We start from the raw sequence: 18,367 nt of genomic DNA, 5'->3' as shown, positions 1-18,367 counted from the left end.
ACATAGTTATCAGTGTGTTTCATGTGTTTTTACACCCCATAGGGATTACTATCGTCCCCCTGAACTATCTCCAAGCTAATCCCAAATGTTGTACCTGTTTCTCTCCCAATTGTAAGGTAGTTTAAGAGATGTTATTACCACCGTAACTCTCTTTTAATATTAGGTACATATTACATCAGGTCTCTTAGGGTGCTAGAAGAGACTAGTATAGTACATAGACACTACTCCAAATTAGTGTAATAGTACTCTAGGGTGCATTAACTACGTTCACCTTATTGATTATCCCTTCCTGTGGCCCTAGTCATAGGGATTACTAGGACATTAGAATCTCTGTGCTATAGCTGGTAGGTTATAGTGGCTACTATTCCGCATTGACAGTATAGAGTAGTTGTGGTTCTGTTGTCCATTACCTGGATTGGGTAATCCAAACCAATTTAACAAGCAGTTTATGTCTGTTTTTTGAGGCAAAATGATTTTTATATAACACATCCACCTCTATTTTGGTGTATCTTTTATCACCAGGTGGACGTATGTGGGTTTTTTTTGTATTTAGTGTTCCCATTTATTTTATCGGTCCAAGGACCTATAAAAAAATCGTTGTTTTAATTGAATTCATTATACTCATCTGTTAGTGAATCTTTCACTTCCAATTCAACCTCTGTATTTTTACAGTTCTATATTTAATACATTTATTTAATAAGTGGTACGTGAGTGCATGTTACGGGGTGAGTGCATGTTCACTTTCCCCTTTCCCCTCTTCCCGTTCCCCTTTCCCTTTCTTGTTAGGGGTTCGGCTCAGATCAATTTGTATTTACTCATATTTTCCCTAGTGCACCCATCACCCCTCTGGGTGGAGGCTGAGCGGGTTCTCTTTATTCTATTATACGTGTATATCACTTTAAGTCACGGTTTTTACAGTACATCATATCTGATGTCAGAGCAAGGCTTCATGTCTTAAGTAACATTTAGCTGTCATGGCAATCAGACACTATAGGAATCCACTTATCACCAAGATAATCTCTCCCTGAAGGGTCAAACAGGAATTACCTGATAGTAACCAAATTAGTCCTGCAATGGACAAAACTTACAAAAGAAATGGGATGAAAGCGTTAACTATGGAAGACAATGTCTAGTAATGCACAAAAGGGTATAGTCTTTATGTAGTTCCCATGAATTTTTATCCGGGCCTTTCTTGATTCTGAGTAACCGCAAGGCTAACACTCCCACTCTTTTATTACCCTAAGCAGTGAGAAATAAATGATCTGTACTTAGTTAGGTACAAATAAATTACAATAATTACTGCTGCCAAACTCTTCTTCTGTAGCTTCCTATAACTACACAAATACTATTGCAGATTAACGATTTCTCAGCTACTGTACCTCTCAGACAATAGAGCTTCAAAGAAATTATATTTCAAAAACACCACTGTCTCATGAACAGTCATAGATGCCTTATAATTATGGTGAGAACTCATGAACTCATTGTTTTTATAATGCACCATCATAGTGTGTGTGTGTGTGTGTGTGTGTGTGTGTGTGTGTGTGTGTGTGTGTGTGTGTGTGTGTGTGTGTGTGTGTGTGTGTGTGTGTGTGTGTGTGTGTGTGTGTGTGTGTGTGTGTGTGTGTGTGTGTGTGTGTGTGTGTGTTGTCTACTGATTTTGTGGGATCTACAAGGTATCATTCATTTACTTATTTTATGGGACAAGCACCTATCAATATCTCTGCTTATGGAGTGCCGACTGACTTTTCACAAATATATATATATATATATATATATATATATATATATATATATATATATATATATATTAATAAAGAAATTAAAAGACAGCGCCTACACCCAAATTGCTGCAACTCTGAATCTGATTGACAAAATGCCACACCCTGCACAGATGCCTATATACAAACTAAAATTATAAAAAATGTGGTATATATATATATATATATATATATATATATATATATATATATAGTTTTTCTATTATTTGAGACTAGCACCTGTCTATATGAACATTGAGTGCAAGCTGTGATTTTTGTTTATATATATATATATATATATATATATATATATATATATATATATATATATATATATAATGATAGCAGATGCAGTGAACTACAACATTCTCACTTTGATTCTTTTTTATTGTCTCTGGTTATTACTGTTAAATTACAGTTAAATTACTGGTTCTGTATCAGAGATTATGTGACATTCCATTAGCTATAATATGTTGCACCTCCCTCTGGCAGCGGAAAAGTTAAGCATAACAAGTGAGGAAGCAGCACATCCTGTTAAGTAACCAAAAAATGTAATGTTTTGTACACACAGTAGACCAGCTTCAAAACTGGTGCAAAAAACTGCACCAGGTTTCATAAAGATAAGAATCCCAGTGAAATCAATAGTACATTTCTTTTGCAGCAGTTTTGCCCCAGTGTGGTAACTACTGTAGTAGAATTTAATTTAAAAAAATGTATATGTATATATATATATATATATATATATATATATATATATATATACAGTATATATATATACATAAATAATACATAACATACATACAGTAACACTTCTCTGCTCTATATTTCTGACCTTTCAAGTACTCTCTTACACGCCATCTATACATGGCTTATGATCTTCATCTCCCTACCTCCCTCATTAGGCTAAGGCCCCGCTCCCTCCGTCAGCGCGCCAGCACTGCAGACAGGCGGGGCGCTGACAGACACAGACCGCGATATGCGGTCTGTAGGGAGTGGGAGCCGGGGCTGGAGTGGGAGGGAGGGGGTCGTGGTTTAAGCGGGGGGTGTGGTTTAAGCGGAGGGACCCGCTACCCCCTCCCCCCCCCTCCACAGGCTCGGGCTCGGGCTGCCGCAGGGAGCTGCTGCGGGCTGCCCTAGGTGTGTGATCGGCTGGGCTTGTACAGATAGCACTGGGAGAAGGACACTGTATCCGGCTGCAGCAGGAGACTAACTCACACGCTGACACTCATGCACTCACACACACACACTCATGCACACACACACAGGCAGGCACACACATACACAAACACAGACAGGCACACACACACACACACACAGGCACACACACAGGCACAGACAGGCACTCACGCTGCTTTCCCTCCACACTCTCCTCCCCGCTCCCCGAAGCCTCCCCTCCTCCCGAAGCCTCCCCTCCTCATTGGCTCACAGTCACACCACGTGACGCGTCGACGCTAGGGATTACAATTCTCTTGAATCCCCTAGCGGCTGACGCGTCACAGCGTGTAGTGAGCTGTGCCATGAGGGGGGACCGGGACCGGCTCGGGAGGATTCCCTTGCTGGTGGGGAAAGCTTGTGCAGCCGCCCGCGCCACCGGGCGCAGCGGGTCCCAGGCCTTACTTCCTCTTTCTCCTGCCTCAGAGACTTCTCCTACGCTGCACCCCAACTCTGGAATTCTCTACCACGCATGATCAGTATCTCGCCTACAATACATACAAAAACACACCTATCCAACATTCTCCTGACGTTTCTTTTACTTTCTCCCTAGAGCCTAGAACTCAGAGGTCTGAAGTTGATAGCTAAACTCTAGCTGAGCAACTTCACATACACACAGACACTATTCCTTGTGTCTGCCCTCACCACCTTTTTAGATTGTAAGCTCCTTAGAGCAGGCTACCACATTGTAATGCATTGCTTAATATGTTGGTGCTAAACAAATAAAATATAATAATAAAGATAATAATAATATCCCTAGACACTTTGGGCCAAATCTACTAAGCAGTCCTGCCATTAGGCATCTTTCTGATGCTTGAAGACACCTTTGGTACCATTCAAAGTCTGCTGGTCAGAAAGCGCATCGCACAGCAGATGCAGATGCCAATTATAGACTATGGGGACATAGTATATGGCACAGCACCCCAAACCCACCTTAGCAAACTTGAAACCCTCGATTCAATATGCCACTTTGTTCTCCAATGCAACTACAACACATATCATTGCGAAATGCTCAAAGAACTAGATTGGCCATCATTTGAGTCTAGGCACAAAGTTCATCTTTCCTGTCTTGCCTTCAAATACTTTCTCTGCAAGCTTCCCACCTATCTGAACAAGCTCCTCACTCCTACCACATGCAGCACTTATCTTCTGAGATCTGACTCCAAAGACTGTTCATGGTTCCAAGGCTCAACAAAATATCCAGCCGCTCCTCCTCTTAACCTGCACCCCAAAACTGGAGCAATCAACCGGAGACTTTCACAACCGTCACCAGTCTAAGTTCTTTTAAAACTAAAGCTATCTCACATTTTAATCTGGTCTGTAACTGTTACATACGCCTATAACATTTAATATCTTTAACTGTGCATGCAATGTCTTGTATATAATGTATAACCCTGTTCACTTAAAGTAACTATGTATTTGTAACCATGTATTTGTTATCATAATTCTATGCCCAGAACATACTTGAAAACGAGAGGTAACTCTCAATGTATTACTTCCTGGTAAAACATTTTATAAATATAATAAAAAAATTCAAGTTAATCGTCCAGCACTGTGAGGTTCTTATGACAGTAAATTTGGGCCATAATATGCTCCAAAGACACACAAAGTAGTCATTGTATACTGGCCCAAGCACACCCTGATAGATGAGTAGGGACAGGCAAGTTAACTCAATCCCATATATCAAGCAAGAGAACCTTCTTACTTGCAGAAGTATTTATTTGGGGCAACAACATACAAATAAAAAGGGGGGAAAAGTACTGAGGGAACACTGTGTAGCCATGCATAATAATGGACTGCAGACATCTTCCCTGTTGGCAGTAAGCCCTGGTAAGTACAGGCCTGCCAGCAGTAGTTATGGAGGTTTTCCCTCACACCCTGGTGAGGTGCCCTATGTATGGATGGGAGTGGCTGCATGCTCTGAGTCCCTGGATAGTGACATCAGAGATGTGCCTGCCCCCTGAGGTATATAAGGCACAACACTGTCAGTTTAAGGTTGTTGTTGCTTAAGAGTGGGCTCCTGTGAAAGGGATTGCAGGATAGCTTTGTGACCCTAGTGCTGTAACTAGTGGCACGAATATTCCAATCAAGCCTGTCTAGGCCACACTGTGTCCAGGGACCTGGCACAGGGGTGATCTCCCTACGAAGAGAGGGGATCCCACTCCAATTAGGAGGGCAGTACCTGGCAAAGGGACAGCACGGAGAGATGTGCGGCTAGAGCTGAAAGCTGCATGGGGCAGTCTACTACCTCCAGATCATCAATAAAGATGCCCTTGTTAAAGATACCCCCACTGTGTGAGTGTGAGATTACTCTACAGTGGCAGTCACCACCGAGAAGGAGTTCCTCACCAGGACCATCTCCCTGCGGAAGCATAGATCCTGATGAGGTGGAGGCGCTGCTCATGATGTAAGTTGGACTCGCACCCACTACCTCAGCTACCTGTCCTGATGACATCCCCTAATACCATCAAGCGGGAGACTCAGGAGTCCTGTTACTTGCAGGTGCACCACCATACACGATCACGTAATGGGGACCGGTTAGACCACACGGGCCAATGTGAGATTGGGTGGGTCAGACAGGAGGGAATACCCATTACAACTGGGACATGAGAGCAATGGAGGGGAATGGAAGCTTTGAGGGCAGTGGGATAATTGCAGGATATAGGGATAGGTAAAAATCAGTAACTTTACCAGGATAGGAGAGATGACTGCTCAAGATGGCTGCTGGCACTAAAAGGCAGCATGCTGTTCTTGGCTGATGGGAAATTAACTGGGACAATACCACTTGGCATGGGGAGGGGGAGCAGTCCATCCTGGTAAAAGGCAGGGGGGTTGCCAAGGCAACTGGCTGAAGCAAGAAACCCACAACGATCGCAACATTGTTGCAACAGCTAGGCTGAAGAGTGCTGGCAGCCTGAAGACCGAAAAAACAGAATCCTGTTCCAGGACACATTGTATATGTATTTATTTCAGTTTGTAGCCCATATTTACCAAGTTGTGCTATTCCAAAAGATACCTTCTGGAGCGTTATGGAATAGCACTGCTTAGTTAATATGGGCATGTATGCTTACTGGTCAGGCTTTCCCTTTCACATTGTTTCCACTGAATCATGTGCCACTTCCCCTTGTATTAACCTGGTATGCTCCTTTTTAACCAATGTTTCATTTCATTTTGTACAGAGCTTCGTTTAGCATCAGTACTGTGTAAGAGGGAAGAACGATGATTAAATATATACAATAACAGCAATGCTATTATGAATTGACACTTAACATTTTTAGTTTTGTTGTCATAGGATCCTCTTGTTTCAATCTTCTTGTATTATTTCTATTTGACCCTACACACTATTATTCAAGGCAGAGTAATTAAATAGGTTAGGGGATCTGTGTTACTTGTTTCTCGTTTTTTCAGCACATTTCATTTAACTCTTAAAAGTGCTGGAGCTTATTGCAACAAGTATAAAATAGTCTCAGACTACCACCCAGTGTTCAAGAAGGTATATTTCAAAGCTTCCCTGTTCATGCAACCTTCGCTTTCTGGCAACTTCTGAAGACAAAGCCATGCAAATAGGGACAATTTGTATGTACTTTAATACATACACATATGGTGTGTATTTGCAGTTTGTATTGGCACACAGCATTCGTATTAAATATGCATTTATCCGAGCTAGTGCATATCTACAGTATGTTGTTTTATAAGAAAGTACAGACGATGTGTAATCCAAAATGCATTATTGTTTATTATTGTCATTTACTTATGGCATCAATTCTGCAGTGCTGTACAATGTGGGGGGTAAGAACAAGAACAAAACATAAAATATATACAATCTAAAACATAATGAAATAAACTACACAAGGAAACATGGGGAATGAGGCCAGCTAGCATGGTATTAACCGTTGGCTTTTCAGGAGGGTGCTGAATAAAGATGGACAAGCCCCTCCAAATCCGATTCCCGGAATTCCCCAGGTTTTTTAGACCAAATCCATCCCCCATACTAAAAATCTTCAAAAGATTGGGTACTAAAAAATCTGAGCGGATTAATCTGAAATTGGATACAACCTGGGTGGATTTTTAAGAATCCACACTTCAGATTCGATATTGAATCCGAAATTCACACTCAGATTGTCAAAAATCTGCATTGTCTCTCCCTCCTCAGATTTAATCTGTGTGCGGATGTTTAACAATCCGACCGCAGATTATGAATCCACCATGTGGATTGTTAGTGATAGGGAAAAAAATCTGGAAAGGGCGGATTGGTCTTTTTGACACTGATCCGTGGAAATCTGCATACCAAAGGAACTGGCTGATTCGGGGCACATCCAAATCCACAAAAACATTTTGCCCATCTCTAGTGCTGAATAGGGCTTGTCAAAAAGGTGGGTTTTGAGGGAACTTTTGAAAGTGTCAGTGGTCTGATGGTGCAGGGTAAAGAGTTTCACAGTTGTGGCGCAGCCCGTGAGAAGTCTCAGAGACGGGAAGGAGAGGAAGTAATGAAGGAGGAGGAGAATCATAGGTCATGAGCCAAGCGGAGACTGCCTGTGGGAGATTACTTGGGGATTGGATTGGAAATGTAGAGCGAGGTTGTGTCATGAAAAGGTTTGTAGGGGACAACCAGACTATTGAAGTTGATGCTGCTGGGTATGGGCAGCCAGTGTAGGAATTTGCACAGTGAAGAAGTAGTAACCATAAAATGGTTAGTAAGGTAGATCTGTCTGGTAGTCAAATTTATGATGGACTGGAGGGAGGACAGTTGGAAGAGGGGAAGGTACCGACATGGAGCGGGTTACAATAATCTAGACGGGATATTAAAAGTGCAAAAACATAAAATTGTTGGTGGATTGCCAACAGTCACCGCTTTAATTAGATGAACCGTGAAAGCTTCATTCATTAGGAGCATAAGACAGAGTGTGCAATACTTAGCTCTAAATGCTCTGACAAGTACCTGAGGCAAATAAAGTGAACCTTTAAAAAGTCTGTAACAAAGTCCAAATGTAAAAATGGAATATAAGTTGATGGACCTTGCGCAAACAAACAAATCTTCACTAGCCCTATTAACTAATGGTAAATCCCTCATACTGAAGCTACTCTTGAATTGTCATTATGAAATACACTATCACTCAAATATCTGTAAGGACATTTGATGTCAAATACTTTATACAATCATTCAATATATGTATATGATGTTATATATATTTTAATATATTATGTATGTGTAGCCCATGTTCCCCCCTCCCCCCCCAGACACAGATCATGCCTCTAAGGTGTATTGAGGGCTGGCTACATGTGTATGGTCGTGCATACCTGCTTGTAATAGGAGGGCCTGAGTCTCCTGCGTTGGTGTGGGGGATAACAGGGCCAGGCTTCTGGGGTATATGCCTCCATTCTTTAGTGGTTGTGGTGCAGCGCCTCCATCTCCATAAGTCCCAGGGATGTGGGATAGGACACTTACAGAGAAAACCCTGGTCACAGGGCGAATGATCCAGCTCTCACACAGTCTCTTTGTGTAAAACAGCAATGTCTTTATTGTCTCTTAGCTCATACACAGCAGCAGTTTATTAGCAGCAGTACTTCCACATATGAACAAGGTCTCTTCCTCCCTCCTACTCCTCCAGACTGTACCTCGGCAGGATGGTCTGGATGGGGCTTCAATACCCCTGCCTCCACCCCCCAGGGTAGGCCCTATGGGTGAGGCTAGATATCTCCCCACATCCCCTGCCGGGTGAGGGGCATTGGTCAACTTGTAGCTGTATCAGCTCTACTCAGATGGGGCTCTGAGCATCTCTTCCACGCACCGTTTTCACTCTACACGTGGTCTGTCAGTTCAGCCATTAGCTCTGCTGGGTCCTACTCCACTTCAGACCAGCACGTCACTCCTCAGCTCCCAGGACATAACTCCATAGACTGACAAGCTGAACGCTCAGCTTTCACAGGATCATCTCTCTCTCTCACAGCACTCTCAGGCTGACGGTTCTCTCACTGCACAGAACAGACACACTGCTCTCCAGATTCTGACTGTCCAGCCAGACACTCCAACTCCACAGACAGAACTCTCATGAACTCCTCTGACTCAACACCTTCCAGAACTGACTCACACACACACAGGACAGCCCACTTAATAGATACAGCCCTGCCCCTTATGATGTCAGCAGGACCCCCCCCCCCCCCCTGTGTCTATGCCTTCCACACAGTCAGGGGCCTACCTCTATCACTCAAAGCAGGGCTTGGTGAGGGGGGAAAACCCATGGTTACTACTGGCGCCTGCACTTACCAGGGCTTACTCCAGTAGGAGAAGGATAAGTAGATCGCTCTTTCTTACAGGGGCTACACTCTCCCTCTGGTGGAATCCAATGGTCCCCACTTGGACCTACTTTTAGCAGCACCATCCTGCGGAGAACAAACCTGGGAACACAAACACAAAACATTGCATGGCAGGTTATTTACTTGAGCCAACCACCAGGTGGCATAACAGTAACAGCACAGTCACTCCCAACGGGGAGAACTCTAATGATAGTGCTTTGGGTCAGGCTTTCGCACCTTCCTCCCATTATGGTCAGTGACAGTTATATAATAAGGCTGTACCGACCCAGACTCTGGCCGGTATATCACGCTGTGCATGTATATGCACCTCCCCACACTCCAAGCCCGGACCACCTCACTGATACAGTCTTCATTATGGTAACCCGCCTTACCAAACTTGGTTCTTAAATATTCCTGTATGGCCGCTCGGAGCCAACTGTCTCAGTTCTCTTCAATCTCTCTCATTATGGGTTCAGGCATATAAGGGTATTCGTACCCATGGGACTGTCTAAACCTGAACACTATGGCTCTGTCAGCCCTGCTCAACTTAGGCAGTTTCTTGGGACCCGCCCTGCTTGGCAGTACCCAAAACTCAGACTCTACTGGGGCAATATCGTCATACAAAATGCTAGGCCCATTAGGCATGATGATCCCTTGCTCTATCTCTTGAAAATGGTGCTCTAACTCATCCACTACCTCTTGGGGAGTAAAGACACCTACCGCCCACCAATGATCAACAATGTTGTTCTTGATCAACAGGAACTTGGTGCGGTCCATACCATCGTGGTACTCAATGTACAGGGGTGCCCATCACTTGTCACGGTGCTCATACTCTGATAAGGGACTACCAGTATCTACCTCTGACTCCGCTTTTGATGAGACACCGGACGTACCTGCCTCTGTAGAGCGCGAGCAATCTCTTCTCCCTTTGGCGTTGAAGTACCTAGTAGGGTTCATTTTGGAAACCACCGTGCTTGCAGTCCCAACCTCAGCAGTAGTATGGGACCCTCGGGCCCTCCCTCTAGATACAGGAGAAAATGGTACAGCGTTAGGTATACGAATTACATTTGCATACGGTATCTCCCCATCAGATTCTTCATCACTTAACTCCCAATCCCGCAAATCCTTGGAGTACTTGGGGTACTTTATTGACTTATCCCCACTAGGTCCCGGTGGTAATACTCGTGACCGGGCAGGGGCAGTGGCCGGAGCAAGGTCGCTAGGGACTGGGGCTGGGGCAATGTCCAACTCCATGTCCAGTAAGCGGGTAATCCCACGACCAGTGGGCAGTTTCTTGCTGGCCCTCTCTGCTGAGCCCCGCGATCCTCTGGAAGGACCTTGGCTACGCAGGGTGGCCAGGGCAGCGGCCATTGCTGCTCTCCTCGGGGAGAACAATGGTCCCGCGCCTCTCTTCCAGTCGGACTCGGAAGTGATGTCATCGCTGCCGCCCGCGGAATCCCCATCCGCTCCGTGGTCACGCACCGGAAGTGCGTCGAGGACCGGAAGGGGCGGTGGTGGATCATCGGGCAAGTGGATTTAACATCGTGGCGAGCTCCTATTGGCCCAAGCAGCACACGTGTGGTACTAGGTGGCGAGTAGATTTTTTTGTTCGGCGAGTAGATTTTTTGGTGATTTGTTGACCACTGTATATATATATATTATTTTATTTTTTTTAAACCCACCTTACTTTGAACTTAAACGTTATAGTAATCTTAGTGCAGTGTTTCTCAACAAGGGTTTCAAGGAACCCTTGGGGTTTCTTGCAGTTTTCAGGTTATTAGAAAATTGTACCAAATACAGAAGAATTTACAATGCATCTGATACCAAACACACTATTAGAGAGGGTTGGGGTTCCTTACAATGCTTCTGATATCAGATGTGCTATTAGAGAGAGTTAGGGTTCCGCTGAATTTCACAATATAATTAATGGGTTCCCTAAGCAAAAAAGTTTGGAAACCACTCTTTTAGTGTTTCAAATTAGATTATGACAATTTAACACTTTACAAGCTACGAAGGAAAAACTCCTATTTCTCATTTAATGAACATGAACCTACCACAATGTTTCTGGTACTTGGTGACATACATTAATACAGTCACATCAATTTAGTTAACATCAGTTTACTTCATCTACATTGTGCTTCTTATATAGTGTTAATCTACATAACATACCTACAGTTGTGCAATATATTTCTCGCTCAATTCTAATTTTTCATTGAGCGAGAAATACTTAAATATGATGAAAAACTAAAGAGGTCCCTTTTTTCCTTACCTTGGTGTGTGTATATATATATATATATATATATATATATATATATATATATATATATATATATATATATATATATATATATATATATATATATATATATATATATATATATATGTATATATATATATATATATATATATATATATATATACACATATATACATATGTTACATGTTCATTATAACACACTTTTCTTTTTCCATGAAAAAACTTGAGTGATCAGGGACCATTGTTTAAGTACTGCTGACTACCTTAATCGTTTTCCTGTAGGCTTAGGTTGGTCTTAGAAATCCCCTCTCTGTTGGAAATGTGTCACTACTTGTTGTGAGAATGATTAAGTCTTTTGAAGCAGGGATCTGATTGCGTATTTGGCGTCTCCTCCTATATTCCATCCTGATTGCAGTTTATTTTCAGTTTCACATCACATATCTTTGGCCTTCCCACGCCACTGCCTGAAAACAATTTGAACATATAAACTCATGTCAAATGTTGGATTAATATAAGGCTACAAGATATCAGAATTCTATATTCTAATTAGTTGGCAGGTGGTCCGTGATCATGATGAATTTCATACTCTGGTTGACACATTTTCAAATGTTAATGTTCTCTGGAGGAATAAACTGTGGTGTAATGATTGAAATAATGGCTTGGAAGGTGAGAATTCATCTTATTATGGTTTCAAACCTTGGCACTCAATGTATGTAGGTGCTAGGTTATGCACTCTCCAGATAGAAATAATTATGATCACATAATGAAGAGAGGTTTAAGGATACAGAGATTATGAAGAGGGTTTGAATCAGGAGGAAGAGAGACTACTTCATCAACGTGAAACAATGGTTAATCAAATACTTAATGTAGCGGTGGCATAGTCAGATTACTCAGAGACCATAGTGCATTGTGGAATACAATATTAAGTTTCTTCATGACTGCTTAACTTAAACGAACTAGGACTTGAACTCCCTGCTCTAGCCTGAAGCTATTTTCTTAAAGACAAAAGCTGATGAGCAAGAGCAACTGGTACAATCAAAGCTAGATGTCATACAAGATAAACAAGAAAAGAACAAGGAGAGTTTCTCTTATAAACCACAAGACAGTTTTAAGGATTTTCTATTTATTCCAGTTAAGAGAGTAAAGGTGCATTCCAAAGGCATGGGATTTAAGAACAAAGTGTCTATTTATTGTAACACTCCATGTTTACATACTCTATGAAAATTATTATGCTGCAATGTAAAGAAATACTGTTTGACCAAACACATCCAACAATCCAAGGCTTCCTGTGCTGAGAGAATAAATATGAAAAAGCATTAAAGGTGCCCTCTAATCATTTGAGGTGCTGACCATGTTGCCATTTATGGGAGGGCAGACTCTCAGGTGGCAATTCACTGAGGTCTGTTGTGAATTAACACACCCCCATTCAGCGCCAACTCCCATTCAGTTCAGTGTGAGTTAATGCCAGATAATGTGCGTTAACCCATAATGCACCTTCATTAGTGGATCATAGTCAGCGTGACATATTTGCAATGGGCTGTGGGTTTTAGGTTACTATAAGTTGTACAATCTTTAAGGTGGTTTGGGATCTGGACATGTAGAGGGGGTGTACTTTTTCACCCATAGAATACGTCTAAATATTTATGTAAACTACATGCAGAAAACAATAGACAGCAATTATGTGCAAGAAATGACATGCTTTCATTTTTTTGCAGAGCAATTTAATATTATTTGCAGAAAATTGCAACTAAAGTATACAATCAGATCACGGAAAGATTTCACTTAAGTTTGTACAAAAGATAGATAACCAATAATGAATGAATGAATATCCAATAAGTCAATTACATTTACTTGATTTACATGAAGTCATGTCCTACACAGCCTAGAATGAGCCCGTGCATTAAAATAGAAGTCAGTTATTTTCCTTTCAATTTCATAATAAATATATGTAACAGTCATCAGTCTAAACAACAAGTCCAATACAGTCCACTGACAACCAATACAATGTAATTAATGTAAGTCACTTAGTAATACAGTACTTTAAACTGAGTTTGCAGTGAAAAATTTCAGGTGCAAGGTTCCATAGGTTCTCAATATATTGAGTAAGTCTTGCCTAGCCCCAATATCTATACATGGGGAAAAAGTATTAATTTACTTTAAGATATTTTCCAAAAGATTGTATTTCCCTGCCTATCTTTTGTCCGCTTTATGCCTCACAAAACATCAGAGGTATTTTACAAATGACCAGGTATGTAACTTCTCACCACATCTCATTTCCAAATGAGACATGACCGCATGTCTAAGGACTGTCTTAACTGATGTGCTTTTGAAGTAAAAGTATGTTCTTTTGAAGAAAGGGTCAATCCATTTGAATGCATTTTTTAGATCAGGACATTGTGAGCACATTAAGGGTAATGTATTTTAGATTATGCTAGTTACAATTTCCATTTCAGACCATTTAAGGTAGGCACGGTGACAGCACATGTGAATTTATACAGGAAAAAAAAGGAAAGGAAAGAAAAAGGGTCAGCAAAATCTGCTTCTTCTAGACATGCCTGAAAGCCTGAGAAATCCTTGCCTGTCTAGTTTTATTTTTAGTCATTGTTTTATGTAGAAATATTTTTACTCTCCAATACAAATGCTTGGACCTTCTGAAAAATGTGGTGTAAATCTGAGTTGTGTTTACGTCAGGGTTTCTAGGCATATGTTGCTAATTAACTCATTTTATACCTTCAGAAATACAAATTACATATTTTTTTTTTTTCAACCAAAATAACAATCTCGTAATTATTCTGCCAGTAGAAGTGACTTGTAGTCCTTGGCAGGTACCTTTGCTTAGACCATTGTTTTCTTAGTTATTAACAAGGTTACAGTTGGTCCTTTTCATTAAGAGTATTTTGGCCAGCACTGCTGTTTGGGGAAAACAAAACGTGAAATCCAATAGCTGTCTGAAATGTCTTTGAAATTAAATCTCAACACTGTTTCTTATAGAAAAGTGACATCTTTGTGAATTTTCTTTTTCACACCAAACATGTTGCAAAACAGTGGCACTTTAGTCAATATGCCTTTTTAGGGTCTGCTACAGTATGCAAGGGTTATTCATTGAAAGGAGTGACTTTCTCCTAACAAACTCTGAGAGTTTGTGTGAGTCTTTATGTGTAACTATAAGAAGTAAAACACCAAATTAAAGAAGCAGTGGCATGTTAAATGACGCTGATTTACACTTTAAAAAAACAGATAGGTATAAGTGTTTTTAATTAAAAAAATTAACTTTTAACATTTCCACGGTAAATTAAAGTTTGGGAGGATTGTTACAATCTTCAACTGAGTCTTTTGGTAATAATAATAATAGCATGTTCTTGTATAGCGCTACTTGTTTTATGTAGCGCTTTACAGAGAAATTTTGCAGGCACAAGTTCCTGCCCTGTGGAGCTTACAATCTATTTTTTGGTTCCTGAGGCACAGGGAGATAAAGTAACTTGCCCAAGGTCACAAGGAGCCGGCATTGTGAATTGAACCAGATTCCCCTGCTTCAAACTCAGTGCTAGTCAGTGTCTTTACTCACTGAGCCACTCCTTCTCCTAGGTGAAAATGTTTTTGTCACTCCTCAAAACTGGAGGAGAATTGTTGTCATTGATTTGCCTTGTGTTTGTATATTAAAGGTGAAGGCATAATTAGTTAACCAGATAAACATAAGTATCCTTATGTTCAGCGAACCCAGAGAAAGGGGAAATCCTATTATATTTGATCAGGATGCAAATAAGTCAAGTCGTTACTTTTTTTTTCTAACCTGCTATGTCGGACAGCCCTTTTGAAAGAATAAATACAATATATATATACTTTACACTAACACACCTTTTCACTGCAGCTGTATATGAGTCAGTGAAGCAGGGAAGTAGCAGCAGATGAAACAGCAAAACACCTTTGGCCTTCAATCCTTCAATTCTTTGCAGATACTGTATAAACGACGAGCAATCTTTTATTATGACATGCTCCTAAACCATTTATTTGTCAAAACTCAGTGCAAAAGTCAAATTTTCAGTGGATAATTTGGGGTTGTCACACTTCAAACATTCCTTTATTCACAGGAATGTTTTAATGTATAGTACTTGAAAATATATTGTCAGCACTGGATCGCATTGTATTTTTTTATTTTATTTTTGATAGACAAGAGCATAAACATATACATACTTTATTTAGAGAACGCACAATGATATTATTTCTTGTTTGCCACAAATTATTTACATAGTCTGCTAGAGGTTTTTGTTTTATTATTCATTTCCATAGCTTTTTATTATGCATAGACATGGTGTTATGTGCATGAATAACAACTCGAATCACTCTTGATAACTTTAATCCTTGATTTATTGAAAAAGAGAGAAAAATATATATTTATTTTTTCTTTTTTGAGCCAACAGACATCTTTCATTTTGAATACTAATGACCTTATTAATATGGCATCACAGAATGCTTCAGTAGCAATATACATAGTTTATGTCAGGTTCCACGCAATAAAGGAGTAAAAGCATGATTTATTTATTTCTTTGAGAAAGGCAAATATGGGTTTGAAACAATTTAGCAAATTTCTCTCTAGCTCTGGGTAAAGGCAATTAAGTGAAATAAAAAGTGGAATCCATGGAGGACATTTACCTAAACAGAAGTTGCAGACTCACTGTGTTCATATTTGTCGTCAAATTCGCCAACTTCTGAGTAATTGGAAAATGGATTTCACGTTTAACATTCACCCTTTTGCATTATTTGCGGCTTTACGGATTCACTACATTACCAATAAACTATTATTATTTTTTAAAACATTCTGTCATACGGGACAGTGACGTATGCTCATTTTTAAATATACCTCATTATTTATAGAGTTCAATTTAGAAAGCATTTCCAAGGACTAATGATTAACCATGGAACAGTACAAAAAAAAGAAATCAAGATATTTTTTTTAGCTAAGGCAGCCTAATGAAAATACAATATTCCATTCATATATAAACGCATTTATGTTTTCCAATAAATGTGTTATTTTTTTCAAACTTGGCTGGATGTCCCTTAGGACTGAGTTAAGAATCAATGTTCAAAGCAGCGATACTCCTTTCCAACATTTTTTTATTATTATTACGTGTATATCTAAAGCATGTGACAATGTGTAATTGTTAACTAACATTCTTATCCAAATTGGCAATTGTTTGGTGCTCCTGTTATAAATCTGTCAAAATCCTGATTGTGTGACTAACACAGCAAAAGTTTGCGCTCCGCTGATCTAATACTACAGAACTGATTTATTCATAAAAATTTTTTAAAAACCCATAATATTTCACATGTTTTGCTGCTTTAAGACTAGGATGATGTACATACAACGCTGAACCTTTCAGTTATGTTGCCACTTCCACAAACACCAAAGACCCTATTTTCTAAGTGGTGGTATCTCATAAGACACCTTCTGATGCCAGATGACCCCTTACAGACCATTCACTTCATTAAGCCATAAGGTGTGTTCCCCTGCTGGAAGGTGTTTCATGGAGTAACAGTTCTTAGTATACAGTATATGATCCTAAATCTAAAATAGTTTTAAAGGCGCCTACTAATACAAGAGAACTAATGGCAGTGGCATGTCCAATAGATTAAATACAGATGATTTACACCTTTAACAACATCAGAGAAGTACTAGTTGTTTTAAACTTTTCTAATATCTCCATAGTAACCAAATTATTTGAAATGCTTTATCGATTCTTGGATCTCATATGAACTCTTGTATGCACAATTGTTCATATACAGATTTTTGTTTTCTGTTAACTTATTATACGGCGACCATTAGCCAAAGTGATAACTGAGAAGAACAAGAAGTAAGAATTACCCGGACCGAAAAAAAAAATAGAAATATACATTTGTCACAGGAAATAAAACTAATTTGATGGTGTTTAAGAGTACTTGAACAAATCTATTTTCATAAACAATGTTTTATTTTCCTCCTTCATTCTAACTATATACCTCACTATTCTGTAGTGATCCGATAGTGGTCTTCCTTAGAGAAATGTCAATATAATTCATATTAATATTTATCATTATAATAAATGTTAATACGTTAATAACATTTTGCATGAAAAATGGTCAGCTGTTGGGATATTCCAAAATGTGCCGTAGCCAAACCTTAATCACAGTAACTTTGAAGTTGCTGCAACATTTTATCGTTAGCTGGGAACAGTTCCATAATGGAGACAGTGGGTATTTGTCAATGCATAATTTGTCACCGTGCTTTTCCCAATTAGGGTTTCAGTTCTACCTTTGCAAAGCTAAGCAGATCTTAAATATTTTAAATAATGAAACAGTCACTACAATGGCAGAGAAGATGTTACTCTGTTGATAATTCTTTTACCTTGATTCAACACTGTTATATTTTGCTAAAGACTCCCCTAACTTCAGTGAAGAACTCTATGCTTTTTCTTTAATACAACATTGCCAAATAGGTTTTCAGTCAATTTTTTTAGATTGTCATGTAGGAAACTACTCCCACGAAAAGAATGCAACATGACTACCAGTTTTGTTACAATTAGGTTTACATGAAAGAAAGCATACATATTTATCTTGTGAGTGTCACTCCTCTCACACTATCTTGGCAGAAATCCCAAGCTTCTACTACTGTTGCCTAAGGTGGCTATTGTTTATCCACTGTAACTCTACTGCTAGGTAACAACCTCCCATTAAACTTAACCCTGTTGCTTTATGCTTCTCTAGGCTGAATATTACTGTACTGTAATATTGAGATCAGCACAGCATTGAGTTAGACATACATAGCATGCAGTACAGAAAAAAATTGTTTGGTTCCTGCAAATAGCTAACAGTG

The sequence above is a fragment of the Ascaphus truei genome, chromosome 4 (assembly GCF_040206685.1).
Source record: "Ascaphus truei isolate aAscTru1 chromosome 4, aAscTru1.hap1, whole genome shotgun sequence".
In the NCBI taxonomy this organism is placed as follows: domain Eukaryota; kingdom Metazoa; phylum Chordata; class Amphibia; order Anura; family Ascaphidae; genus Ascaphus; species Ascaphus truei.
The sequence above is the reverse complement of the archived record's forward strand: the minus strand, read 5'-3'. Positions refer to the sequence as shown.